The sequence below is a fragment of the Phyllobates terribilis genome, unplaced genomic scaffold (assembly GCF_046119375.1).
Source record: "Phyllobates terribilis strain yellow unplaced genomic scaffold, ASM4611937v1 Scaffold_7__3_contigs__length_470593459, whole genome shotgun sequence".
NCBI lineage: Eukaryota > Metazoa > Chordata > Amphibia > Anura > Dendrobatidae > Phyllobates > Phyllobates terribilis.
Window position 1 is genome coordinate 150,447,955 of NW_027362767.1, and position 27,403 is coordinate 150,475,357.

Here is a 27,403-nt window from a genome sequence, read left to right on the forward strand (position 1 = left end):
CAAATTCAAGAATTTTCATCTTGACCACTTCCATTTCATACTTATCTTCTGTTAACACTCTCTTAGCTCTCCTCAGGTCCCCCTTCTCATGGTATTAAGGAGTAAGTGCAACTTGTTTGCCCTTTTACTTCTCCAAGGAGGCCTCGTTCACTGGGTGATACTTTGCCAGGCGACCTATGAGCTCGAAAACTTCTTCCTCTAGCTCAGCTACTCACCTCTCTGCAACCCATCTCTGAAGCTCTTCTGGCTTCAACTGCTCCTTTAACAGTAGAGTTCTCTCAGACCTCTCTGTCTCCAATGTGCCCACTCGGCTCTTGACAGCCAGTCTCTCAAGCTTCTCTTGCTTCAAATTGGCTTGTAGCGACTCCTTGAGCTACTTAATGTCGGCTTTTACATCCACCAAATCACCCAAGCTCGCATTATTCAAAGAGGCATTTGCTTCATACCTCCCTTCTCCGATAGACTCCTCCATCCTGCAGAATCTATCCTTAAGGCACGTCTCTGCCCTCTGGAGATTATCACAGAACGTCTGCAGCTCCTTCACTTGAGCTTCCAGTCCCGGTATCTTTCTGCGGAGATCATCATTCTCATCACAGGTGTCCTGCAGAGTGGTCTCAATCACTTGGCGCATGTGCTCTGCCTCAGCCTTATCAACCTCTAGTTTTTTCTTAACCTTGAGGAGATCCTCTAGCCGCTCCTTCTCCTGCATTAGAGGCTTTACTTGGTCCTGGAATTGCTGCAGCTCCCTCATGAGTTCACCATACTCCTTCTTGGATTCACACAGCTCCCGGTTGAACTGTTCATGCAGTTGTTCTAGATCTTGATCATGTCCAGAAACTTCATCCTGCAGTGCTCCTTTTAAGACAGATAGCTCCCTATCCCTCTGGAGTAGACCCTCATCCAGCCTTTGCTTCTCCTGCCTCAGCTCTACCCGTACCAGGGAGAAGCGATCTTTCATCTCTCACAGCTCATCTTCATACTCTGCTTTGTCAAGCGTCAACTGAAAAACCTCCTCTTTATTTTTCTGGAACATTTCCTTCAGTTCTCGCTGCAAGTTCCTCACTGCCTGGTATATTTTCTGCCGTTCAGACTCCAGGCTCAGCACGTTCTCCAGGTTTTCCCTTAGTTGCTGTGACGCACCCAGGGGATGGGGACGACTCAGCGCCCGGGCCTTGTTGCTGGTTTCGGGGATGCCGCGGTGGTCGGCTCCCGGGGCCGTACCCTGGGGTCACTCTTAAAAGCAAGGAATTGGGAAAGGTGTATGGGAAAGGGGAAATTGTTCGTGACGCCACCCGGGGTGTCTGGTGAGGTGAGGATCACCAGCGCTGCTACAGTCCTCTGAGGCCAGTGATCAGGCAGCTTAGTTGGTACAGCTCCCCACAGGTGGAGCGGGGCCTCAGGGCAGTGTAGGAGAAGGAATGCAGGACAGAGGGGACCCAGCCGGGTCGGAAGAAGAATAGGCACACTCACAACAGTTCAATTCAGTACCTTTACTGGTGGTGTTTTCAGGCACGATCCAAGGCACTGTAGGGCGAAGGGTGCATTTCAGGACTCTCCCCAGTGAGCAGGTGTGGGGCCTCCTGTTTCTTGCTTTTTCCTGATAAGCTTATGACCTGCCTGGAGCTAGGCCTAACTTGGTCTCTGTCTTGCACCTGCTGACCTGGTGGTAGGGCCTTCTGTTGGAGAACACACTCCCTGGTCTATTGGGCCTCAGTGACTCCTGACCCTGGTATATCAATCAGCTTTTGGTGTTCCTGGGACATGTAGTTCGCCAGGGGTTCCAGTAGTTTCTGCTGATCGTAGAGATCCCTGCAGACGCAGACCCGGTGTCCGGTATGTGGTCTTGGAGTAAGCTGGCTAAGCTCCTCTGCCCCCTATGTAGCTCGCTTACTCCACTTGCCTTTGGCCGCCCTCGGGGCCCTCACTAGGCTTCACACTGGCAGTAGGCCTCACTACTCTTCACCGCTCTTACGGCGTCGGCACGCCTTGGGCTCACTAACTGAGTTCCCTGAGTCTGAGCTGGACTGACTTTAGACTGCAGACGAGACAGCCTCCCAGACTAGACTGGCTGCCTAGCTCCTTACAGACTTGACTTCAGACCAGACTGAACTGCCTAGCTCCACCTTCCCTTTTTATATCCCTATCCGGGCTCCCTCTGGTGGTCTGAGGTGGAAGGTGGAGATGTGTGAATGCTACGAGGGCCACTTGTGGAGGAATCCGTCCATGCACCCCTCTAGGATCTGTGGCACCAATGCGCAGCGGGGCGCCACATTCCCCCCTAGCAAAGCTCAGTACTCCCGGACTGAAGTACTTTTTATATCAACAATACAATAACTCTTCCCTTTATGGGAGGCACTTTGCTTGAACATTACATATAAAACATTATAAATAATAAATAGATATATACATTTCGATAAGCAACCCCAGAATTCTAGTCTCTTCAGGTGAGGTTCCCCGACAGGATGTCCATCTCACAGGGTAGAGTACTTGGTAGCTTGAGGGAAATGTCCAAAGCAAACCCTCCACGTAGGCCCTGGGGTGGCTGCAGGGCATTGCGATCCTGAGTTGGACCTCCGTTTGTGCCACACCAGACAGGTTTTTCTTCTGAGGTCACCTAAGGGGGCACTCGAGGGAGTGCAATTATTTACAAGAAGCAGTTTTTGGGCTGCACATTGTCTTCAGCCACAAAGTTCTTTATGTACCCTTACGGGTAACTAGAGATAACAAGGGAAGTGTCCATATCACTTAGATTGTCCATTATAAGGCAAAACACAAGTTAATAAATACATATACAGGAAAATAAACAAGACAATACCCCAGGGGCAACTATCTACACTGTCAGAGTTTCCTTCCTTACTCTCTGTATCTGACAGGGGTCTGACCTCGTGTGCTACGTGTCGACCTACGTGGTACTGGGATGCGTGAGGCACTAGTGTTTGCACTACCTCCCATTCTGTCAGTTCTAAGTGTTGGGGAACTGCAGGGTTGCCTTAACCTCTCTACTGGACTGGCAAGTATACCATTGGCTGGGCCTTCTTGCTCTGCTCCAACCGGGGATCCTTCTTCCCGGGATTTTTCTTGAGCAGGCTCTTCTGAAGCACTTACAGACTCTACTTGCTGTGGAGGGTCTTCTGGCTGTTGAAAGAAGTGGATCACAGGTATTATTACTGCTCCTCCTAGTTGAGGCCAATCTGCCGGGAAATCTCCTAAGTCAGTATGGAGTACTGCTTCTTTAGCAGGACCGGCTCCAGGTTTTTCTGGGCCCCGGGCGAAAGAGTCTGAGTGGGCCCTTTTAACACATACACGATTCATAATGCACAGATACGGCGGAGAAATATATATATAGTACACAGGGCCCAGCCTGCCACCTTATCCTTCACATATGCAGACATGCGCACGCACACACACACGGTACGCAGACATGCGCACTCACACACACACGGTACGCAGACATGCGCACGCGCACACGGTACGCAGACATGAGCACGCACACACACGGTACGCAGACATGCGCACGCACACACGGTACGCAAACATGGGCACGCGCACGCACACACGGTACGCAGACATGCGCACGCACGGTGCGCAGACATGTGCACGTACGGTACGCAGACATGCGCACGCACACACACGTTACGCAGACATGCGCAAGCACACAGACGGTACGCATACATGCGCACGCACACACACGGTACGCAGACATGCGCACGCACACACACGGTACGCAGACATGCGCATGCACACACACGATACGCAGACATGCGCACGCACACACACGGTATGCAGACATATGCACACACGGTACGCAGACATATGCATGCACACATGGTACACAGATATGTAGACATACACACATTTTTACACAAATTCTTAAAAACATATATAAAACAGACAAATATATATACACAGTCATACACACTGACATTCACATACATGCACTCACACAGACCCATTACAAATATTTTTAATATGGGGATAGGGGAAGCCTCACTCACCTGTCCCCGGTCCAGTGTCCTCTCCAGCAGCTCCTCAGGTATGGGGCAGTGCAGGGCCCCCGGCGTGTCACAGACATCATGGCCCTGGACCATCAGAGGGGCCCACTTGCGGTCGGGTCCGGGCCGCTCCCCCCCATCTGTGCAGGACCTCCGACGGTGTTTGATTGCCGGCACTCCCCCAGACATGGCCATGCGCTGTGCGGCTGTGTCTGCTAGTAATGACGTGGCAGGGGCGACACACAAGCACAATTAAAGGTGCAGTGCCGTCGACCCTGCCGTGTCATTACTAGCAGACACAGCCGCACAGCGCGCGGCCATGTCTGGGGGAGTGCCGGCAATCAAGCAGCGTCTGCGTCACTGAACAGATGCCGAGGAAGCGGCCAGTGCCCCGACAGTGAGTGGGCGGTGGGCCCCGACAGTGAGTGGGCGGTGGGCCCCTCTGATTTTCCAGGGCCTCGGCACTTGCCCGGGTACGCCGGGTGCTGACGCCGGCCCTGTTCTTTAGGCTCCTCCGGTACGGTGAGAGGCACTTCTTCTTTGGGCTTTAGCAGGTCTGGACACAACTTCAGATTTTCTCTAGATACTGTTGCAGTCGTTATTCCTCCGTCTTTGCTAATCAAACAGGTCTTCTTGTTATCAAATCTTGAATTTAACACAGTGTAGGGTTCTCTCTCCCACTGGTCATCAAGTTTGAGGTTTCTCCTTTTCCACTTTAACACCACTTCTCCTGGTGTGAAGGGTTCTGCAGGCGCACTTTTATTGTAGTGGGCTTCCTGCTTGTTCCTTACCCGAGTGAGACTGTCTTCGACACAGGCCTGTACTTTTCTGTACTGCTCCTGTCTGGTCGTGTCCCAGTCCTCAGTGGACATATCTGCTTCTGGTTCTACTACACAAAGCTCCAGGTCCATGGGCAACTTCCCGGGTCTTGCTCACATGAGATATGCTGGAGTACAATTGGTGGAACTCACAGGTATGTGGATGTACAGATCTACCAGGTCAGGTAGTGTCGGGGTAAAAGAGAATATATATATTTGTAACTTTTATATTTTTGTAACTTTTATACGCTTTTTTGCTAATGTACTAACCACCATTTTGTGTCATATAACAATAAGCTTTCCTTGCTATATATTACTCAAATTGAAACTTAAACTAAGACAGTTCCAGTGTTGCCAAGACTTATTTCAGATAAACGAAACAAGATTATAAGCTGACGGCTGCAATATCTGCCCAGAGACTGAGATAAGGAGATGTGGACCAATCAGGAATGGCTAGACACTGGACTTTCATGGCTTACCCCGCTCCGGACAACCCCTTTCCCCTCCCATTATGTAGTGTATTTAGATTTGTGCATGTAAAAAATAAATTCAGAACATTGCTGAGGACGTTGTCTGTAGTAGTCTTCTGAGCGTGCTCTGAGCTTGAACCAGCTTGTTGTCTGACTCATTCTTTGAATGGTTGACCCATGCTCATAGTTTGAACTTGGAGTGACTGGAGGACGAGTGGAATGTCATCACGACCCCCACAAATGGCGCCCAACGTGGGGCGTGGCTAGCGGTACGCCGTCCTCCCGGACCCATATTGCTGACTTCCCTGGTGGTGACCGCGGTGGCTGAATTTGAGGCCTGATCAACCTCCATCGAACACGGTAAGTTGAGATGTATTTTATATGTCTCACTTGCCTGTGTGTCAGCCGCAGCGGTTCCTCTGTACGACTGTCTCAAAAATGAAGGCTCGGTTTGGCTTCATGCTGAAGATCCACGTGTTTCTCTTCAACACAGACTATGTTTTGACCGCCTTAAACAGGCTGTTGTCTCTGCCCCGGCCTTGGGCTTACCAGACTATACTCAGCCATTTCACCTTTTTGTCTCGGAATCGGAAGGTCATGCCTCTGGAGTTCTAGCACAACGCTATGATCATAAGTATCGGCCTTTGGGCTACTACTCAGCCCGCCTGGACCCTGTCGCCCGAACTGCCCCCACGTGCCTTAAGGCGGTCCACGCTGCTCACATCCTCCTTGACAAGTCAGCTGACCAGATGTCTGACTATCAACCCTGCCACTTTGCTTCCACCTTCTAGGGGGGAAGGTGAAGAGGGTGAAGATCCATTGGTGGAACCTCATGATTGTATAAAAATTTTGCAGGAAGAGACTTCTGCTCCAGAGAATATGGTGGCACATCCGCTCGCAGACCCTCAAGGGAAGTTCCACACGGGATATGCTGTCACAACGGACCTAACAGTCCTCAAGGCTGAAGCTCTACCACCATACATGTCTGCACAAGAAGCTGAACTTGTGGCTCTCACAGAGGCCTGCCACCTGGCAGCAGGAACAAAGGCGAATATATATATACCGATTCCAGGTATGGACATGGAATTTGCAATGATTCTGGACTCTTGTGGAAGTCTAGAGGATTCATCACAGCTGCAGGTACACCAGTGAAACATGTCTCATGGATTAAGGCCCTAATGAAGGCCCTGGAACTACCCATTCAGGTTGCTGTTATCAAGGTCAAGGCTCATGGAAAACTAGAATCCAGAGAAGCCAGGGGCAACCACCTAGCTGACCAAGCAGCCAAGACTGCAGCAGTGGAGAATGTGTCATCAAAGTGGCAGGAAAAGGAAGAAGAGATGGGAGAGACTCTGCAAACCGTAGCTGTGGCGCTCACTAGAGCAAGAGCCAAAGAACAGCCGGCGGAAGACCATACAAGTCCAGCGGAGACACGAGTGGAATCCAGGGGGGTCAGGATGCCTGAAGAAAAATTGTGTGAGGAACAAAGGAAGACCCCCCACTGAAGAAGTCAAGCAATGGAAATCGGCAGGAGCCGTGCTGGCAGGTCGCAAAGATTCAAAGGTCAACTCGACTCTTTACCAAGTGGATGGGAAGCCTTGCTTGCCTAGACGCATGTACTCAGCTGTGGCAGCATGGGCTCACGGGCCTACACACAGAGGAAAGAATCAAGCTTTGGCATGTATCAAGAAACTGTACTTTGCACCCGGAATCTCTTCCACTGTGACTGCATACTCAAAATCCTGCTCTGTCTGCGCTACCTGCAACCCAACGTGTACGGCACGGGTCCCTCTCCAACACCCGGCTAAACCAGACTACCCTTGGCAGAGAATACAAGTCGACCATATCCAAATGCCTAAAGCAGGAAAATAGGAGTACGTTTTGGTAGCCGTGGATATGTTCTCAGCCTGGCCCGAGGCCTACCCGGTTGTCAATATGACTGCTAAAGTCACAGCCAAGAAACTGATCACCGAAACTGTCTGCAGATTTGGAGTTCCCCAAGTCATAGAATCGGATCAAGGACCAGCTTTCACAGCAAATATCTACGAAGAACTCTGGAACATGTTGGGAACAGATTTGGGCCTCCACACTCCATACCATCCTGCCAGTTCAGGCAAAGTGGAGAGAATGAATTCCACACTCAAGACCCAGCTCTTGAAAATGACCTAAGATCATCCCCTCCCCTGGCCCGACCTACTCCCTATAGTATTGTATCATATCACACACACTCCTCAGGCCAAACATAGGCTGACTCCCTATAAAATTTTGTTTGGGACCCCACCCAAGATAGGAGAGATTAGGCCCCAAGAGTTGTCTGAAACACATGATAGAGTGGTAAAATTTGTGATTGCCTTGTCTAGAGAATTGACTAACACCCGCTCTCCAGTATCTGCTTCTCTCCCAGAATCTACAGGTGATGCAGTACATGATTTCATCCCAGGCGATCTAGTGTATGTGAAGAAGTTTGTCCGGAAAGACTGTCTCCAGCCGCGGTTCGAGGGACCGTACACTGTGCTTCTCACCACCCCGACGGCTCTGAAGCTTGAGGGCAAGAGCACCTGGATTCACGCCTCCCACTGCAAGAGAGACAGAACGAGTCTATAAAAGATGACTACCTTCTTCTATATCCTTTCCATATGCTTACTGTCTGTCCCAGGGTGGACAGCTACCACACAGGGGTAGATACCTCCTTCTTCTCAGGTTAGTTGGGAGGGCTCAAGGAATTCCTCCAACAAGTTTGTCTAGTAATGGGAGGTCTACTAGTATTGGGCCTGGTGGTCCTGTGCTGCATAGTCCCCTTATACAGGAAAAATATAACCAATGCTGTCCCAACCTCCGGGATCTTTCTGAATCAAGAAAATATATAGAGAAATACACTTCTTTGAACAAGCCTGACCAGCCCCCCCATGACAAAGTCCAATTGAAAGATTCAGTTTAGGATCAGTTGGGAGAACTCCATGTGTCACCCAGGATAGGGCTCGATTGTCTGGGGGCGTCCCATAAGGGGGCAGCTTCTAAGATGATTGGGTGAAGAAATCCACCTCCCCTCTCCCCACACATGGACAGTCTCAAAGGCCCCGAAGCAAAGGAAAGCTTAGTGTTTAGGGGGGAATGTCGGGGTAAAAGAGAATATATATATTTGTAACTTTTATATTTTTGTAACTTTTATACGCTTTTTTGCTAATGTACTAACCACCATTTTGTGTCATATAACAATAAGCTTTCCTTGCTATATATTACTCAAATCGAAACTTAAACTAAGACAGTTCCAGTGTTGCCAAGACTTATTTCAGAGAAACGAAACAAGATTATAAGCTGACGGCTGCAATATCTGCCCAGAGACTGAGATAAGGAGATGTGGACCAATCAGGAGTGGCTAGACACTGGACTTTCATGGCTTACCCCGCTCCGGACAACCCCTTTCCCCTCCCATTATGTAGTGTATTTAGATTTGTGCATGTAAAAAATAAATTCAGAACATTGCTGAGGACGTTGTCTGTAGTAGTCTTCTGAGCGTGCTCTGAGCTTGAACCAGCTTGTTGTCTGACTCATTCTTTGAATGGTTGACCCATGCTCATAGTTTGAACTTGGAGTGACTGGAGGACGAGTGGAATGTCATCACGACCCCCACAGTAGTAGGTCTGGCCACTGATTTCTCTCCTCTAGTGGTAAGGTCTTCAGCAGGTCGATGACGATGTTATTCATCTTTTCACAGAGACCGTTGGTTTGGGGGTGGTACGGTGTAGTCCGGATCTTTTTAAACCCGTACAGATGGCAGAACTCCTTGAACAGTTTGGCTTCAAAGGCTGGGCCTTGATCCGTCAGCACCTGCTCTGGGTATCCTTGGGGCCTGCAGAAGTACGCCTGAAATGTCTTCGCCGCAGTTTCTGCCGTCAGATCCTTGACAGGGACGACCACCAGGAACCCGGGAGTAGTGATCCACCATGGTCAGGGCACAGGAATATCCTGACCTGCTGGGTGACAGCTTGACATGATCCAGGGTCACGATCTCCAGGGGACGAGTCATCTTGATGGATTGCAGGGGTGCCTTCTGACTGCTGTAGTTTTTTATTCTGAGGCTACAGGGTCCACAATTCCGGCACCACCTCTCAATGGAACTGCGCATTCCTACCCAATAAAACTGACACTTCAGCAGGGTTTCTAGCTTCTTCCAGCGAAAGTGCCCCGCCTAATCGTGGTAAGCCTCCAACACCATCTGGATGTCTGTCTTGGGCACCACTATCTGCCATACCATCTCATGAGTTTTGGGGTTGGCGTACCTCCGGCACAGCTTCTCTCTATAGATGAACAGCCGGCTTCTCTCATTCCACAGCTGCTTGGCTTGTAGAGACGCGTCCTTCTCCAGGGAGGAACCTTCCTGGGTTATCAGCTCTTTGATACGGCTGACAACCGGGTCGCTGTCCTGGGTCTCCTTCCAGCTGTGGTGAGGCAGGGGGTTTAACGTCTTACCGCGTTGCCTCTTGGAGGCTCGTTGCTCATGGACCTTTCCATTCCGATGAAAGGCAGGTAGTTCAATCTCCTCCAGGTCATCCACTTCTTCTTCAGTGTCCGACTGATGAGGCATCCTGGACAGGGCATTGGCGTTGGCGTTCTTGCGGCCCGCCCGGTACTTAATAGTGAATTGGTAGTTTGACAGCCGAGCCATCCATCGTTGCTCCATGGCTCCTAACTTGGCTGTTTCTAGATGAGTCAAGGGGTTGTTATCAGTGAAGGCAGTGAACTTACTGGAGGCTAGATAGTGCTTGAAATGCTCGGTGATGGACCAGACCAGGGCCAGGAACTCCAACTTGAAGCTGCTATAGTTCTCTGGGTTCCTCTCAGTCGGGCGGAGCTTCCTGCTTGCATAGGCGATCACCTTCTCTTTGCCATTCTGCTTCTGACTCAGTACTAGTGTTGAGCCACCCCCGTAGTGTTCGAGTTCGGTTCGGTTCGTCGAACACCCGTGTGTTCGCCGAACTGTTCGTCGAACTGTTCGTCGAACACCTTCGAACACCGTTAAAACCAATGGCAGGCAAACAAAAACACATAGAAACACATAGAAAACACCTTCAAAGGTGTCCAAAAGCTGACAAACTGCTCAGAAGACACAACTAACACATGGAAAAGTGACAAGTACATATAGTCATGCGAAAAGAAAAGAGGTGGAGGAGTAAAAGGAGGGGGAGACACAGATATAGGCATGTCATGCCCTTCTAAAATCCAAAAAGTGAGAAGCCGAGACGGCCAGTCCGCTCCTGCCCGTGCCACCTCCGTGTCGCCGGGTTTGTGCCAGAGCCGCGGTGAACCCTGACGGCCAGCCCCCCTCTCCCAATACTGGTGCCTGTCCGCTGGTGGGTCGAGAGAGCCCCCCTGTGGTGGAGGCAGCTCTAAGCTTTTTAATTTAAATTGTCCCTCTAATTTGAATGAATACACTTTAAATCCATTTACAAGGATCTATTGGAGGGCAAGTCTCATGCCAGCAGCCGCGTAATTCCAGCTCCAGTAGCGTCCACTAAAGCTGCTGCAGTTAAAAAGCTTTTATAAGGATCGAGCTCGGCTGTCCACCGCAAGGCATCCTAGTGCCAGTCCCAGCCCCTATGCCTTGGGGTGCCTCCTGATGCTCTTCACTGAGTATCCCGTGGTCCCGAAGCATTTCCTTTGAAAAAATTAAGTGTCCAAACTACAGGTGGTGTAGCTTGCTTAACAGCCGGGATAATCCGCTGACTAGCAGACACTGCTACTAGGCACAAAGTATTTCCTGGGCTAGATGCAGTTAAAAATTTGTAAGTAGATACTCTCGTTGGATGCTGAGAAAGCATTCCATAGAGTCTCCTGGCACGCCATATATGATTCTCTTAAAAAGCTTGGGGTAGGGGTCTAGGGGACCCTTTTATAGCCAAAATCACGGCCCTGTATCACAATACGTCACCTAGGCTGAAGATAAATGGAACTGTAGCACCGAGGGCTCGGTTGCTACAGACGTATTGCACCTCACCCAGAGGTGTGATATCTCACTCTCAGATAAGGATGGAGTGTGGATCAGGACCCGACACCTGCATGCATTACACCACATTGCCGTGGGGCAGGGCGACCAATATGCCCCTGAGATGGGCACGACAGTCCCTGTCCCTGGCTGGAGTGGGGGGAGGGAACACTGAGGAAGGGGAACCCTGCAGTGCAGGAGCAGGGAGGAAGCAGTTCCTGGGTGCATTGAGAAGGGAGTATAAAAGGTGGGCACCATCTTAGTTCAGTGCAGAGAAGTCTGAGCAGAAGTGGCAGGGAGCAGGGGCTCTGCATGAGCTCTGCTCCGGAGGCGGGCCTAGTAACAGAGGCCCAGGCCTGCAAGAGGGAGAAGGAAGGAAGAGGAGCGGAGAAGGCTCCAGGAACGAGGAATGAAGGGATCCCAGGGGTGCGGACGGGCGAGTCGCCACCGCACGCCCGAATCCACCTGCGTGGAGGGGTCAGGCCAAAGGGGGAGACCGGTCCCCGAACTAGTGGAGGCAGGAAACGACCCTCAGCTAGAAACCGGAGGCTCTGACATTTTATGTGGCGCAGCCCCTTGCTCCACCCGCTAGGAAGGCACCACATAGGGTCAGGGAAACTGGCGCCAAGTTTACCAAGAGGAGGCCCGAGGCAGCCGGACAGAAGTGTTGGTAAGAAAGGCCAGACAAAGGACACACAAAGGGGGTCCTGTGAAGCGCTCCAAAGTTATCTGGGAGTTGTCTGAGCCCCTCACCTGGTGAGCACAGTACGACGTGGGCAGCCGTTACCTGCAGACGTGGTCTGGATAATAAGAACTGTGAGTAAAGGCCCTGAACTGCATCACTGACTCCGTGTCGTTACTGCTGCTGCCCTGCACCATCACCCCCATCCTCCGCATACACTGCCCTGAGGCTATACTCCTCCCGTGGGGAGTTATGCTACGCTCTGCTGCACCCACAACACCAGCCTTAGCGGTCTGCCCTGTAGCGGCGGTTCACTCTGACCGCAATCCACGGGTGGCGTAGTCGGACATTTAAACATCAAAACCACATAAATAGTTCCGCCACTGGTTTGACCGCCCTGAGCCACGGAACCGGATCGCCGCCACGAAGACTACAACCACCAGCATCCACCAAAAAGGGTCCGGCTCCGGGTGTCCCAAGGCCCAGGGGGTGCGTCAGAACATTTTCATCACCTTTCACAATCACCAATGGGACAAGGCAGGGATGTCCTCTGTCCCCTCTCTTATACATCCTAGTGATGGAGCACCTGCTCTCATCAATTCGCCATAACCCCAATATTAGGTGGATTGAGGTGGGAGGCACCGAGTACAAGTGCTCTCTATTTGCTGATGATGTCCTAGTATATATCACTCAATCACATATATCCATCCCTGCTGTTATGGCTGAAATAGATCACTTTGTTACATGGTAAAATTTTAAAATCAATGCAGCGAAGTCTGAGGCCCTCGATTTCTCCCTCCCTAAATCCATATAGGATTCCATCCAGTCCAACTTTCCCTTTGCCTGGCCCTCACAGGGTATCAAATACTTAGGAATTCCTATTCATAGAGACCTCTCCCATCTATGTTATCTTAATTTTGGGCCCTTTATTGAACAATTCCATACAGACCACAGTTGGCAAGTTAGAACTGTAAGATTCACTACGTGAACCACTGGTGTTTTGTGGAAAAGCACATGTACACCGCGTTCCAAATTATTATGCAAAAAGTGTTTAGGAGTGATAAGGGAAGAATTTGTTTGTTTGTCAGTTAAACTCATTGATGGTGATGTGTGTCAGGGCTCTTTATATCACTGTAAGCAATTGCAGACACCTGTGCTAATTAGTTTGGCAGGTGTGTCCAATGAAAGGCAAGACTACTTAAGAAGGCTCTCTCACATTATTAAGCAGCCTACATTTTCTGCCAAAATGGGAAAGAAAAAGGATGTGTCGGCTGCTGAGAAGCAACAAATTGTGGAGTGTTTAGGTCAAGGCATGACTACAATCAACATTGTGCGATGATCAGGATGAAGTGTCTAGGCAATCAAGAAGTATGTAGCTGATTCACAGTACACACGTGTGCGTGCTGATAAGGGCAAATTGAGGACTCTTTCCTACAGGCAATTACGTCAGGTTGAAAGAGCAGCGGCAAAAAAGCCTTGTCATAGCAGCAGACAAGTTTTTGAAGCTGCTTGTGCCTCCAACGTCCCCCGAACAACAAGATGCAGGGTCCTTCAGAGGTTTGCAGCTGTGCATACGCCATCCTGTCGACCTCCTCTATCCACTTCACACAAGCAGAAACGGCTCCAGTGGGCCAAACATTACATGAAGACTGATTTCAAAACTGTTTTGTTCACGGATGAGTGCCGTGCAGCGCTCGATGGTCCAGATGAATGGAGTGGAGGATGGCTGGTTGATGGACACCCCACGCAAACACGGCTACAGCGCCAACAAAGAGGAGGTGGAGTAATGTTTTGGGCTGGAATCATGGGGAGAGAGATTGTCGGCCCCTTTAGGATCCCTGAAGGCGCTAAAGATGAACTCCATAATGTATGTGGATTTTCTCAAACAGCACTTCCTGCCATGGTTCAAGAAGAAGAACCGTGTATTTCACAGCAAGATCATTTTTCTGCATGATAATGCACCATCTCATGCTGCACATAAAACATCTGCATCTCTGGCTGATATGGGCATAAAAGGGGACAAACTTATGGTGTGACCCCCATGCTCCCCTGACCTCTACCCCATTCAGAACCTTTGGAGCATCATTAAAAGGAGTGTCTATGATGGCGGGAGGCAGTTCACATCTAAGCAACAGCTCTGGGAGGGTATTCTGTCCTCATGCAAAACAATTGAAGCAGAAACCATCCAAAACCTGACAAATTCAATGGACGAAAGAGTTCAGAAGCTCCTTTCGAACAAGGGGTCCTATGTGAAAATGTAACATCACCTAGAATAAAGTTTTGAGTTGAAAACTGTTTGATTTCAGTTTCTAACAACCTGCTAATGCTTATAATTTCAAAAATGACCATTTTTTTGGTCTTTATTAAAATGAAAAGGTTGATCGAAAAGTTTGGGGGATCTAAGAGTGTGGCAACCCAGTAGTCATGATTACTTCGAAATCTGACAATATGAGGGTCATGCTGCAGGTAGTGCAGCAAGAAGGCACTTATGTGTCTTGCGCATCTCGGAGCCCCAAAATTATTTTCCGGGCTAGATGCAGCTAAAAATTATTTTTAATTTTAAATCTGGTGAAGCTTATTATAGATGGCCTAATAGGATCAGTGCTGCACACTGCTACAAAGCCCAAATTATTTTCCAGTCAAGATACAGATAAACATGATTAGTAATTTGAAAGCTTAAAACGGTTGGTAGGGTGATTTTAACCAATCATCAAGCTTTTACTCTCCCCAGGATGACACAGGGGTAGAAAAGTCGTTTCGGATCCATGATTTGTTCATCTTTATGAACGTGAGTCTGTCTACATTATCAGTGGAGAGCCGCGTGCGCTTATCTGTCAGCACACCACCAGCAGCGCTGAACACACGTTCAGACAGAACGCTGGCTGCGGGGCATGACAAGATCTCCAAGGCGTAAGTGGCTAGCTCCGGCCATTTATCCAGATAGGAAGCCCAAAAAGAGCAAGGGTCCAGTGACACAGTCGTGGCTTCAATGTTTACTTGGAGATACTCCTGTACCATCGTCTCTAGGCGTTGACTATGTGTCAGACTTCTTGTCTCCTGTGGCCTTGCAAAGGATGGGCTAAAAAAGTGGTGAAATGATTCCGCAAAATTGATGTTACCAGCAGATACTGTGGTTCTGTTACGGTTTGAGTGCTGAACACTTGACGGTCCCACGGTTGGCAAGTTGGAACTGTGAGATTCACTACGTGCACCACTGGTATTTTGTGGAAAAGCACATGTAAGATTCTGCAACAGTCTCTGCTGATACTCCTGCATGCTTGCATCCCTTTCTATGGCAGGAATAATTTCTGCAAATTTACTTTTGTACCGGGGATCTAACAGTGTGGCAACCCAGTAGTCAGGATTATTTCTAATTCTCACAATTCGAGGGTCATGTTGCAGGTAGTGCAGCAAGAAGGCACTCATGTGTGTTGCGCATCCAGGAGCACCAAGTCCCTGTTGTGTTGGTGGCGAGGTAACAATCATGCTTCCTTCCTCTGTCCTCTCCCCCCAACCTTGCACAACAGAAATGTGATCAAGGTCTCCCTCATCTGATGAGTCTTCCATCAGTTCGTCCTCCACTTCTTCCTGGGCTCCTGCACCTTCCTCACTAGTTTGGCTGCTACCATGCGCCCTGGTAAAATCATCTCCCCCACCCTCACATGCCTGCCGCCTTGGTGCTGCCGACCGTCTGGACCTTGCAGATGTTAGACCTTCCGCATACAACTCCTCCTCCTCTACTTCCTCCACCTCCTCTTGTGCCACCACCTGACTCCGAATTCTGTTTAACATGTGCTCCAGCATGTAAATCACCGGAATAGTCATGCTGATAATGGCATCATCAGCACTAAACATCTTCGTCGCCATTTCAAAACTGTGCAGAAGGGTGCATAGGTCCCTGATCTGAGACCACTCCTCCAGCGTGATTTGCCCCACCTCTGAATCTCGTTGGCCCAGGCTATACGTCAGAACGTATTGCACCAGGGCTTGTCGGTGCTGCCACAGTCGCTGCAACATGTGCAGAGTTGAATTCCACCGGGTAGGCACATCGCATTTTAGCCGGTGAAGTGGCAGGCCCAACGACTTCTGTAGAGATGTAAGTCGCTGAGCTGCGGGATGCGAACGGCGGAAGTGAGCACACAGCGACCGTGCCCTCTGCAGAAGGCCATCTAGTCTGGGATAGTGGGCTAAAAATTGCTGGACAACCAGGTTCAACACGTGAGCCATACAAGGCACGTGTGTGACATTGCCCCGGCGAAGGGCCGCACCCAGGTTTGCAGCATTGTCGCACACGGCCTTCCCTGGTTTCAGGTCCAGTGGAGACAACCATTCATGAAATTGGTTCTCCAGAGCTGACCACAACTCCTCAGCTGTGTGACTCACATTTCCCAGACATTTCAATGTAAAAACCGCCTGATGACGTTGAGCCCTACTGCCAGCATAGTAAGGAGGTGTGCAGGATCCCTTCTGCGCAGTTAGAAAGCTTGTGGCATGACCAGACAGGCTTTGGGTGCAGGTGGAAGACCGAGAGGAGGTTGAGGAGGCAGAAGCAGTGGAGGAACTTTGACATAAAGAGGATTGACGCACAACTCGTGGGGACGGCAAGACTTGGACAGCAGCCCCTTGTCCTGCTGTCACCATAGTTACCCAGTGCCCAGTCAGCGACATGTAACGCCCCTGTCCATGCCTACTCGTCCAAGTGTCTGTGGTGAAATGCACCCTGTCACACACAGAGTTTCTCAAAGAAGCGGTGATGTTGTGTGCGACATGCTGGTGGAGCGCAGGCACACCTTTCTTTGAGAAGTAGTGCCGACTGGGCATCTGGTACTGGGGCACTGCGACGGACATAAGGTCTCGAAAATCCTCTGTGTCCACCAGGCGGAAAGGCAGCATTTCTGTAGCCAAGAGCTTGCAGATGGTGAAATTCAACCTCTTAGCTTTCTCATGGCTAGGAGGAAATGGTCTTTTACTTGTCCACATCTGAGGGACCGAGGGCTGGCTATTGTGCTTAGACGGGGTTGATAAGGGTGTCCCCGGCAAACTGCCGGTCTGTGAGGAAGATGCAGGCGGACATGTTAGGTTGCCTTGATCCAAAGGTGGTGCTATCGATGTCGGACAGCGCTCAAGACCAGCTGGTGTTACCACCTCCAAAGAAAATGATGACCTGCCAATCACGCTGGCTGTTGCGGGTAAAGAGGTGGCAGGTCTGTGCCCCAAAACAGGTGTGACTGCTGTCCCCCCAGTCACAGAGGATGAAGAGACCGCGGATGCACAAGATATGGCAGACGGTGGTTGGCCCGGCCGGCTAGGCCGCATTGTAGCACACTGAGCTTCCCACTGCAACTTATGCTTCATGTCCATGTGCCGGTTCATGCATGAAGTACTCAAACTATGTATTTTTTGGCCTCTACTTAGCTTTTGCTGACAAATGTTACAGATAACACGAGTTGGGTCATCTTTATCGATCTGAAAAAATGCCCAGGCTATGCAAGGCTTAGCACCCATGCGACCTGAAGAGCCACCACGACTTGTGGTGAGAGGCAGAGTTGTGTTTGAGGATGCAGTTGTTGACGTGCTTCCAGTACTACGTCTCTGTCCAGGAAGGCGCAACCTGACCTCGTCGTCACTAGCATCTTCCTCCACCTCCTCTGCTGACCTCATCTCTTGGCTGACTGTGGGTTGACAGTAAGTGGGATCTCCGACCTCATCATCATCACCCTGTGCGTTATCACACCCGTCGTCCTCAGAGCCAACCTGTTCCTGCCCTGACAAAAAACTAAAGTTGTCGCTCCAATCAGGTATTTGAGTCTTATCATCGTCTTCCTCATTGTCTCCACCAACAGGAGTTACAGTTTGGGAATGAGGGTCTACATTATGGTCAGAACCTTCTGCATCTGGTCCTGGATCCGACTCATAAAGATTCTGGGCATCAGTGCAGATCATTTCCTCGTCTGGATTCACAGAAGCGCTGGAGTCGACCTCTGATTCCCAGGCTATAGTATGAGTAAACAGCTCTGCAGACTCAACCATCTGTTCTACCTCATACTCAGACGGGCAGCTGGAGATTTGGGAGCTGTGAGGAAGCAAGTGCGATTTGGGTGACACCTTTGAGGACTGGAGTATTTGTGATGTTGAAGTTGATGTGGAGGAGAGCCCACTTAAAGGAGCACTTGATATCCGTTGAAGCACCTGCTGTTTTTGTGCCTCATCTGGAATTTGTAGCGATTGGCGTGGCCGTAAGAAAGGGATCTTATCACATTGTCCGCTAAAAGAAGTAGACATTTTAGTTTGGCTGGAAGATGGTCTTTCTTCTGCACCTACCCCACGGACACAACCTTTTTTCCCCTTCCCAACACGCCTATTCCCCTTTCCACCAGCAGCAGGCCTTTTTCCACTCATTTTGGTGGTTAACTAATTCACAACTCTGGAGTTGTTTGCACAAAAAAACAATGGATGGTAACCGAGCAGAGCTGAGTGGCCAAACTGTGGTATTAGGCCAAAACTATTGGCTGGGTTAGATGCAGAAAAAAATTATTTTTAATTTGCAACCTGATGGAGGTCAGTATAGATGGACTAATAGACCAAGTCCCACACACCGCTAGAAGCCCAAATATTTTTTCAGAGCTAGATGCAGAAAATTTTTTTATTCAATTTGCAACCTGATGGAGGTCAGTATAGATGGACTAATAGACCAAGTCCCACACACTGCTAGAAGCCCAAATATTTTTTCAGAGCTAGATGCAGAAAAAAATTATTTTTAATTTGCAACCTGATGGAGGTCAGTATAGATGGACTAATAGACCAAGTCCCACACACCGCTAGAAGCCCAAATATTTTTTCAGAGCTAGATGCAGAAAAAAATTATATTCAATTTGCAACCTGCTGGAGGTCAGTATAGAAGGACTAATAGAACAAGTCCCACACACTGCTAGAAGCCCAAATATTTTTTCAGAGCTAAATGAAGAAAAAAATTATTTTTAATTTGCAACCTGATGGAGGTCAGTATAGATGGACTAATAGACCAAGTCCCACACACTGCTAGAAGCCCAAATATTTTTTCAGAGCTAGATGCAGAAAAAAATTATTTTTAATTTGCAACCTGATGGAGGTCAGTATAGATGGACTAATAGACCAAGTCCCACACACCGCTAGAAGCCCAAATATTTTTTCAGAGCTAGATGCAGAAAATTTTTTTATTCAATTTGCAACCTGATGGAGGTCAGTATAGATGGACTAATAGACCAAGTCCCACACACTGCTAGAAGCCCAAATATTTTTTCAGAGCTAGATGCAGAAAAAAATTATTTTTAATTTGCAACCTGATGGAGGTCAGTATAGATGGACTAATAGACCAAGTCCCACACACTGCTAGAAGCCCAAATATTTTTTCAGAGCTAGATGCAGAAAAAAATTATTTTTAATTTGCAACCTGATGGAGGTCAGTATAGATGGACTAATAGACCAAGTCCCACACACCGCTAGAAGCCCAAATATTTTTTCAGAGCTAGATGCAGAAAAAAATTATATTCAATTTGCAACCTGCTGGAGGTCAGTATAGAAGGACTAATAGAACAAGTCCCACACACTGCTAGAAGCCCAAATATTTTTTCAGAGCTAAATGAAGAAAAAAATTATTTTTAATTTGCAACCTGATGGAGGTCAGTATAGATGGACTAATAGACCAAGTCCCACACACTGCTAGAAGCCCAAATATTTTTTCAGAGCTAGATGCAGAAAAAAATTATTTTTAATTTGCAACCTGATGGAGGTCAGTATAGATGGACTAATAGACCAAGTCCCACACACCGCTAGAAGCCCAAATATTTTTTCAGAGCTAGATGCAGAAAATTTTTTTATTCAATTTGCAACCTGATGGAGGTCAGTATAGATGGACTAATAGACCAAGTCCCACACACTGCTAGAAGCCCAAATATTTTTTCAGAGCTAGATGCAGAAAAAAATTATTTTTAATTTGCAACCTGATGGAGGTCAGTATAGATGGACTAATAGACCAAGTCCCACACACTGCTAGAAGCCCAAATATTTTTTCAGAGCTAGATGCAGAAAAAAATTATTTTTAATTTGCAACCTGATGGAGGTCAGTATAGATGGACTAATAGAACAAGTCCCACACGCTGCTAGAAGCCCAAATATTTTTTCAGAGATAAATGAAGAAAAAAATTATTTTTAATTTGCAACCTGATGGAGGTCAGTATAGATGGACTAATAGACCAAGTCCCACACACTGCTAGAAGCCCAAATATTTTTTCAGAGCTAGATGCAGAAAAAAATTATTTTTAATTTGCAACCTGATGGAGGTCAGTATAGATGGACTAATAGACCAAGTCCCACACACCGCTAGAAGCCCAAATATTTTTTCAGAGCTAGATGCAGAAAAAAATTATATTCAATTTGCAACCTGCTGGAGGTCAGTATAGAAGGACTAATAGAACAAGTCCCACACACTGCTAGAAGCCCAAATATTTTTTCAGAGCTAAATGAAGAAAAAAATTATATTCAGTTTGCAACCTGATGGAGGTCAGTATAGATGGACTAATAGAATGATGCTATGCCCAAAAGATTTTACTTCACTAGGTGCAGTAAAAAAATTGGTATTCTATACACAGGTGGTATATCTTGCAACACAGATAGGCTACTCCACTGACTAACACACTCTGCAATAGGCCAAAAAGGATTAGCTTTGCTAGATTCAGCCAAATGCTGTGAAAAAAACTTGCACAGCACTGGCACAGACCTGCCTGGCAAAAACTGATAGGAACTGATGTAACCTAGTAATGAAAAGGACTCCAATTACAATTAGTCTTTACTCCCACAATCTATCTATTTAAGAGCACAGACCTGCTTGATAAAAGTCGTAGGAAATGCTGTAACCTAGTCCTTAAAAGGACTGCAATCACAACTATTCCCTACTCCCAAGCTATCTGTAGATTTGTGCGAAAATTGGCTTGAAATTAACAAGGTATAGCGCACACAGCAACAGCGGTGCCGTCTAACACGCAGCTGCAGCAGTGAGAAAATGGTGGCGATGGGGAAAATGGCTTGGTCTTATAGGGCAAGGACATGTGACATACACTGCCAATCACACATGCCCTTGCTTGTGTGAAAAAAAGCACTTCGCTCCGTGTGTGCGCTGCTGATAGGCTGACAGATTGCACCTCCCCACTGCAAATGCGGGAAAGAGAAAAAAAAATGGAGATCTTCATTGTTCCTGCAGAGATCCATCCCCTGCCCCTCCCCCCGCCCCGCTGTACACTCAAACTGCGTATTAACATTAATTTTCATCATTACTGAGAAAAAATCCAGTTATGATTTTGGTGCATGAACAGTTATCGAACATAACCTCGAACAGCCGAATTTTTCTCAAATTGTTCGTGTTCGCCGACCGGCTCGAACACCGCCCAAACCAGCTCGAATTTGAGATTGGCGAACAGTTCGAGTAGAACAACGCTCATCTCTACTCAGTACAGCTCCTAATCCCTCGTTGCTGGCATCAGTGTACAGCAGGAACGGTTGGCTGTAGTCAGGGTAGGCTAGGATCTCTTCGCCGGTCAGGATCCCCTTCATCGCCTCAAAGGATTCAGCTTTCTCCTTACCCCACTGGAACAGGTGGTTTCTGCTTCTTCCGGACTGTCCTACCAGGAGATCTTGCAAAGGCGCCGCTTTCTTGGTATAATCCTTCACAAACCTCCGGTAATACCCGACTAGTCCCAGGAACTGACGTACCTCCTTGAGGCTCTTTGGCTCCAGCCATTACTGGATGGCAGTGACCTTCTCCGGGTCTGGTGCTACTCCCTCTGGACTAACAATGTGCCCCAGGTACTCTACCTTTCGCTTGAGCAGGTGGCACTTTGAGGGCTTCAGCTTCATCCCATACCGGGACAGCGACTCAAATACCTCCGCCAGGTGCTTCAAGTGGTCCTCATACGTTTTGGAGTACACTATCACGTCGTCCAGGTATAGTAGTACAGTCTCGAAGTTGCGGTGACCCAGGCAGCACTCCATCAATCTCTGGAACGTTCCGGGGGCGTTGCAGAGTCCGAACGGCATACTATTGAACTCCCAGTACCCACTAGTGAGGTCAAGGGTGGAGAAGCAATTTGCAGACTTTAAGGCAGCCAGGGATTCCTCTATACATGGTAAAGGGTATGCATCTTTATGTGTAATGCGATTTACTTGTCTGTAATCTACACACATTCTCATGCTTCCGTCCTTTTTCCTGACTAGAACTAGGGGAGCTGCCCAGGGACTACAACTATCCCTCACTACCCCTGCCTTCTTCATGTCGTGCAATATCTCCTTCGCCTTCTGGTAGTGTGCTGGTGGTATAGGCCTGTAACGTTCTTTGATGGGTGGATGGTCACCTGTGGGGATATGGTGTTGAACCCCCTTAATCCTCCCGAAGTCAAGTGGGTGCTTACTGAATACCTGGTCATATTCCTGAACCACCCAATGTACACCCTGCTTCTGATGGGCAAGAGTGGTGTCTGTCCCAACATGGAGCTGTTGACACCAATCCTCCACCTGGGTTGCCGGGTCATTATCCTCCACTTCATCTGGTGAGGTTAAGGACTCCGCCGTGTGTATGGAGTTGTTATTTACTGTGTACAGTTTGGCACCAGTGGCATAGCGTGGTAATCTAACCTCATCCTCCCCATAGTTTAGGAGGCGTACGGGCACCCTCCCATTGCGTACATCCATTACCCCTCTGGCAGTTAAGAGTGTAGGCCTATGATCTGAGCTAAGGGGCTCTACTACCACCTGGTAGCTCCATCCTTTGAGACCTATTGCTGCTCTACACCAAATCAGCATTTCACTCATCAGGGGAATCACAATGGGTACCGGGTCTGTCACCCGTACATTACTAATTTCACCGCCGGTTAGCTTTACCTGTTGCTGGTACATAAGGGCTCGGATCTCTTTCTGGAGCGCCCTCCTCTGCCCTGGTCAGGCAGTGTCAGCTGTTGGAGCAAGAACAACACTTCTCCCAAACAGTTACTAACAATATTCATGCCAAGTACCATATACAAGTCTGTGTCATCAGGATTAGTCTCTACTACAATTAGTCCCTGGTCCTTCAGTTCCACTCTTCCCACCTTTACTGCCACATCCTTAACTCCGACTAGGTTAAGGGGGAGGCCGTTTGAGGCATACACGGAAAGATTGGGATCTGGCGGGTGAAGTTCGTCTTTGGACCAGAACCTTTTGTAGAGGACATCAGGCATGATGGTTACCTGAGATCCTGTGTCCAGCAGAGCGGGTGTCATGATGATGTCCAGCGCAATGGACAGGAAAGGTCTTCCTCCCACGAACCTGCGGTACCAGTTTGATAGGCCTGAGGGGTCTACTCCTGGGTGTCGGCCCTCGGCCCCAGGGTTTTCTCATTTAAAGGACAGCTCTGGATGGCGTGACCTGTCTTGTGGCAGTGGTGGCAGACAGGGTCCCTCGGCGGGCGGCGTTGGTCGCTGGTCCTCCCATGGGGTGGCGTTGTCCTCCTCCTCCTTCTCATCCAGGGGACATCCTCAGGGCTGTCGGCTAGCAGGATTCTTCCTTCCTCCTCGGGCTCCGTCCGCAGCTGCAGGGCACTCAATACAGTGGTCAGGGTTTTGCTCAACTGATGCACTTCAGAGCGCAGGCTGTCCAGCTCACTAGGGAAAAAGGTGGATGCTGCAGGCACTGGGGTGGCCCCACCCTGGTAACATTGGATAGCAGTTATCTCCAGGGGCTGCAGTCCTTTTATAGCCATATCCTTAAGGGTGTCAAAGGTGGCATCTGGATGATCCAGGGACCACCAACGCACAGTCCTGCTCTCCTCTTGGGACCTCAGTCCCCGGATAAACTGTTCCTTCAGCATTTTATTTTCATTATCGATGCTGGTTGGACTAACCTGTTTCAGAGCTCGCGGGGCCCCTTGTAAACGACAGGCATAGTCCCGAACACTGTCCTTCGGTTGCTGAGAGCAGTTGTAGAACCTCATCCGGAGGTCTGTCTCAGTACGATTCTCAAAGACAGTCTGTAACTCTTTAAAGATTGCGGACACTGACTCCCGTTCTGCGGCCGACCAGGTTTCTACTTCTCGCTCCGCAGCACCAGTCAATTGTCCCAATACAACAGCGGCTCTTTGCTTGCCTGTCATAGAGTACATGTCCAGTATACCGCATATTTTCCTTTTGAATCCAGACAGGGTATCTGGTTTGCCGCTGTACTGGGGGAGCCACTTCGCTCCAGGGATGTACGGTAGGGCCATGGGTATGACAGGGGTTACAAGCCCTGCAGGTGGAGCGGCTGCTTCGGCCTGCTTGGCGCCGAGCGCGGGTTGATGATCAGGGCGGTTATCCGGTACTCCGGCGTTGTGCTGTTCTTCGAACATTCTGGTGCCCCCCTAGCGAACCGTGGCCTACCTTCTTTTTCTTTTCTTCTGGTAGGCCGCAGCTTCGCAGGTGACGGTCTTCTTCAGGACCTTGCGTCGTTTGCGTCCTACGTCAGAGTGCTCACCGGGGCTCCTACAAGGACCTGGCGCTTCCTGGTTTGACGTCGAGGCATGGGGCGTGTCCGGGTCTTTGCACGCTTTAGCAGGTACGCCTCTCAGTTTCCCGCGGTTACGCCCTTCTTCCCGCTCGGCGGCACAACAATGGCGGCGTTATTCGCCACAGTTAAATACACAGTTCTGATTAAAGGCGCACAGTACCCGGTGGCAATGGGCACAACACTTCGTCGTTGCAGCATGCACGGAATCCTGTTTGTGACGCCAGGAAGAGATGACACGCGCAGGGGATGGGGACGACTCGGCGCCTGGGCCTTGTTGTTGCTTTTGGGGATGCCGCGGTGGCCGGCTCCCGGGGCAGTACCCTGGGGTCACTCTTAAAAGCAAGGAATTGGGAAAGGTGTATGGGAAAGGGGAAATTGTTCGTGATGCCACCCGTGGTGTCTAGTGAGGATCATTAGCGCTGCTACAGTCCTCTGAGGCCGGTGATCAGGCAGCTTAGTTCGTACAGCTCCCCACAGGTGGAGCGGGGCCTCAGGACAGTGTAGGAGAAGGGATGCAGGACATAGGGGACCCAGCCGGGTCGGAAGAAGAATAGGCACACACAACAGTTCTCTTCAGTACCTTTACTGGTGGTGTTTGCAGGCACGATCCAGGGCACTGTAGGGCGAAGGGTGCATTTCAGGACTCTCCCCAGTGAGCGGGTGTGGGGCCTCCTGTTTCTTGCCTTTTCCTGATAAGTTTATGACCTGCCTGGAGCTAGGCCTAACTTGGTCTCTGTCTTGCACCTGCTGACCTGGTGGTAGGGCCTTCTGTTGGAGATCACACTCCCTGGTTTCTTGGGCCTCAGTGACTCCTGACCCTAGTATATCAATCAGCTTTTGGTGTTCCTGGGACATGTAGTTCGCCAGGGGTTCCGGTAGTTTCTGCTGGTCGTAGAGATCTCTGCAGACGCAGACCCGATGTCCGGTATGTGGTCTTGGGGTGAGCTGGCTAAGCTCCTCTGCCCCCTATGTAACTCGCTTAGTCCACTTGCCTTCGGAAACGTTCGGGGCCCTCACTAGGCTTCACACTGGCAGTAGGCCTCGCTACTCTTCACTGGTCTTACGGTATCGGCACGCCTTGGGCTCACTAACTGAGCTCCCTGAGTCTGAGCTGGACTGACTTTAGACTGCAGACGAGACAGCCTCCCAGACTAGACTGGCTGCCTAGCTCCTTACAGACTTGACTTCAGACCAGACTGAACTGCCTAGCTCCACCTTCCCTTTTTATATCCCTATCCGGGCTCCCTCTGGTGGTCTGAGGTGGAAGGTGGAGGTGTGTGAATGCTACGAGGGCCTCTTGTGGATGATTCCGTCCATGCACCCTTCTAGGATCTGTGGCACCAATGCGCAGCAGGGCGCCACAGCTGCACGTCACTCTGATACTGCTGCCTTATAGGCTCCAGCTCTTGGTCATGACTGGCCACCTCCTCTTTCAGGGCTGTCGGATCCTTATCCTTCTGTCTCAGTACTGTACCGGAGGTTGCTACTGGCAACGTCACCTCCTCTTCTGCTTCTAAAGGAGGATCCACACTCTTAATAAAGGCACACAGCATTACACTTTCTTTATTTGCGCTTTCAACAAAGACAACAGGAGAAACTTTTTTGTGGCCCTTGCGCCGTCGACGACGAGAGGGGGACTTTTTCACCTTGTCTAGCTCCTCCTGACTGAAATCTCTTTCTACTTTCGAAGTGTCACCATCAGTTGTGGGGTCTGTGTCACTCCCCATGGTGTTGTGGACCAACAAGTCACCTCCCACCTTGACGTCAACCCCTTCTACTGGAGCTAGCCCGTTATCAACGGTCAAATTGTCATTTTTAGGCGTTACCAACCCACAACCAGTAACCAATTTTGGTTTTCTATACTCCACGCTCTTTTGAAAATCCGCCCCCTTTTGAGACTCCGCCCCCTTTTGGACACCCACACCTGTAGGGGGGTTTTTAGAAAAAACCCACGCAATAGTCTTAGGACCCAGTTCACAACTTCTCTTATCACCTCCCCGGGCACTCTCGGACAATACCGGCGCCCCAGGATAACTCACATAATGGTCCGCTGCCGCCATTCTATATGGTGCCATCAGCTCCTGCCGTTCCTGCACCATGTCCTGTAGACGTTTCTCAAATACCTGCTGCGGTTTTAACCGGCACTTTAATCGCTCAATAGCTTCAGTCTCATTTGCTGCTCCGTTCACAGCCATCGCGGTACACTGTTCACACTAGACACTTCACACCGCTCTCCCCAGAAAATTTTTGTGGCCCCGCCGAGCCACAGCAAACCTTGTTTGAGTGCGAGGACAATTTTCGTAACCCCGCCGAGTTACAGCCAGATGCTTTAATCTTCGTGACCCCGCCGAGCCACAGCAAGATGCTTGCATCCACACTCATCGTCCTGTGTCGTTACCCCTAGCAACCAGGCTGCAATTTCCCCTAGCAGCCAGGCTGCAGTTGCCCCTAGCAATCAGGCTGCAGTTGCCCGCATTCTCCAACCACATGTATGGCAGCGCTATTCATCATGCTGGGGGGCACTCGCTTCACCGGGTCAATTAAAGCACACATGCAACGTCTTTCTGGTATTTCACAATCCAGCAGTTTATTACTTATCATAAACCGCTCATAACATATTCCATCTCAGTGGCTCACCGACATATTACACATATAATGTCCAAGAGCCTTTCCAGTGACAGATATGTCCACTTGGCTCCAGATACAGCCTTCAGCAAGGTAACAATATCAATGTCCACATCAAGCAGCGTTTTTACCTTTGCCGAGTTTTAGCTGCTTCTCTCAGCGCGGTTCTGCAGCTGCACTGGCTTTAAGGCTCACCAAACGTGGTCTCCAGGCCTCGTACCTTCCAAGGCTACTGGTATGTTTACACACACAACATCCAGCCTCTGCCTTCCAGGACTTTTGACTTC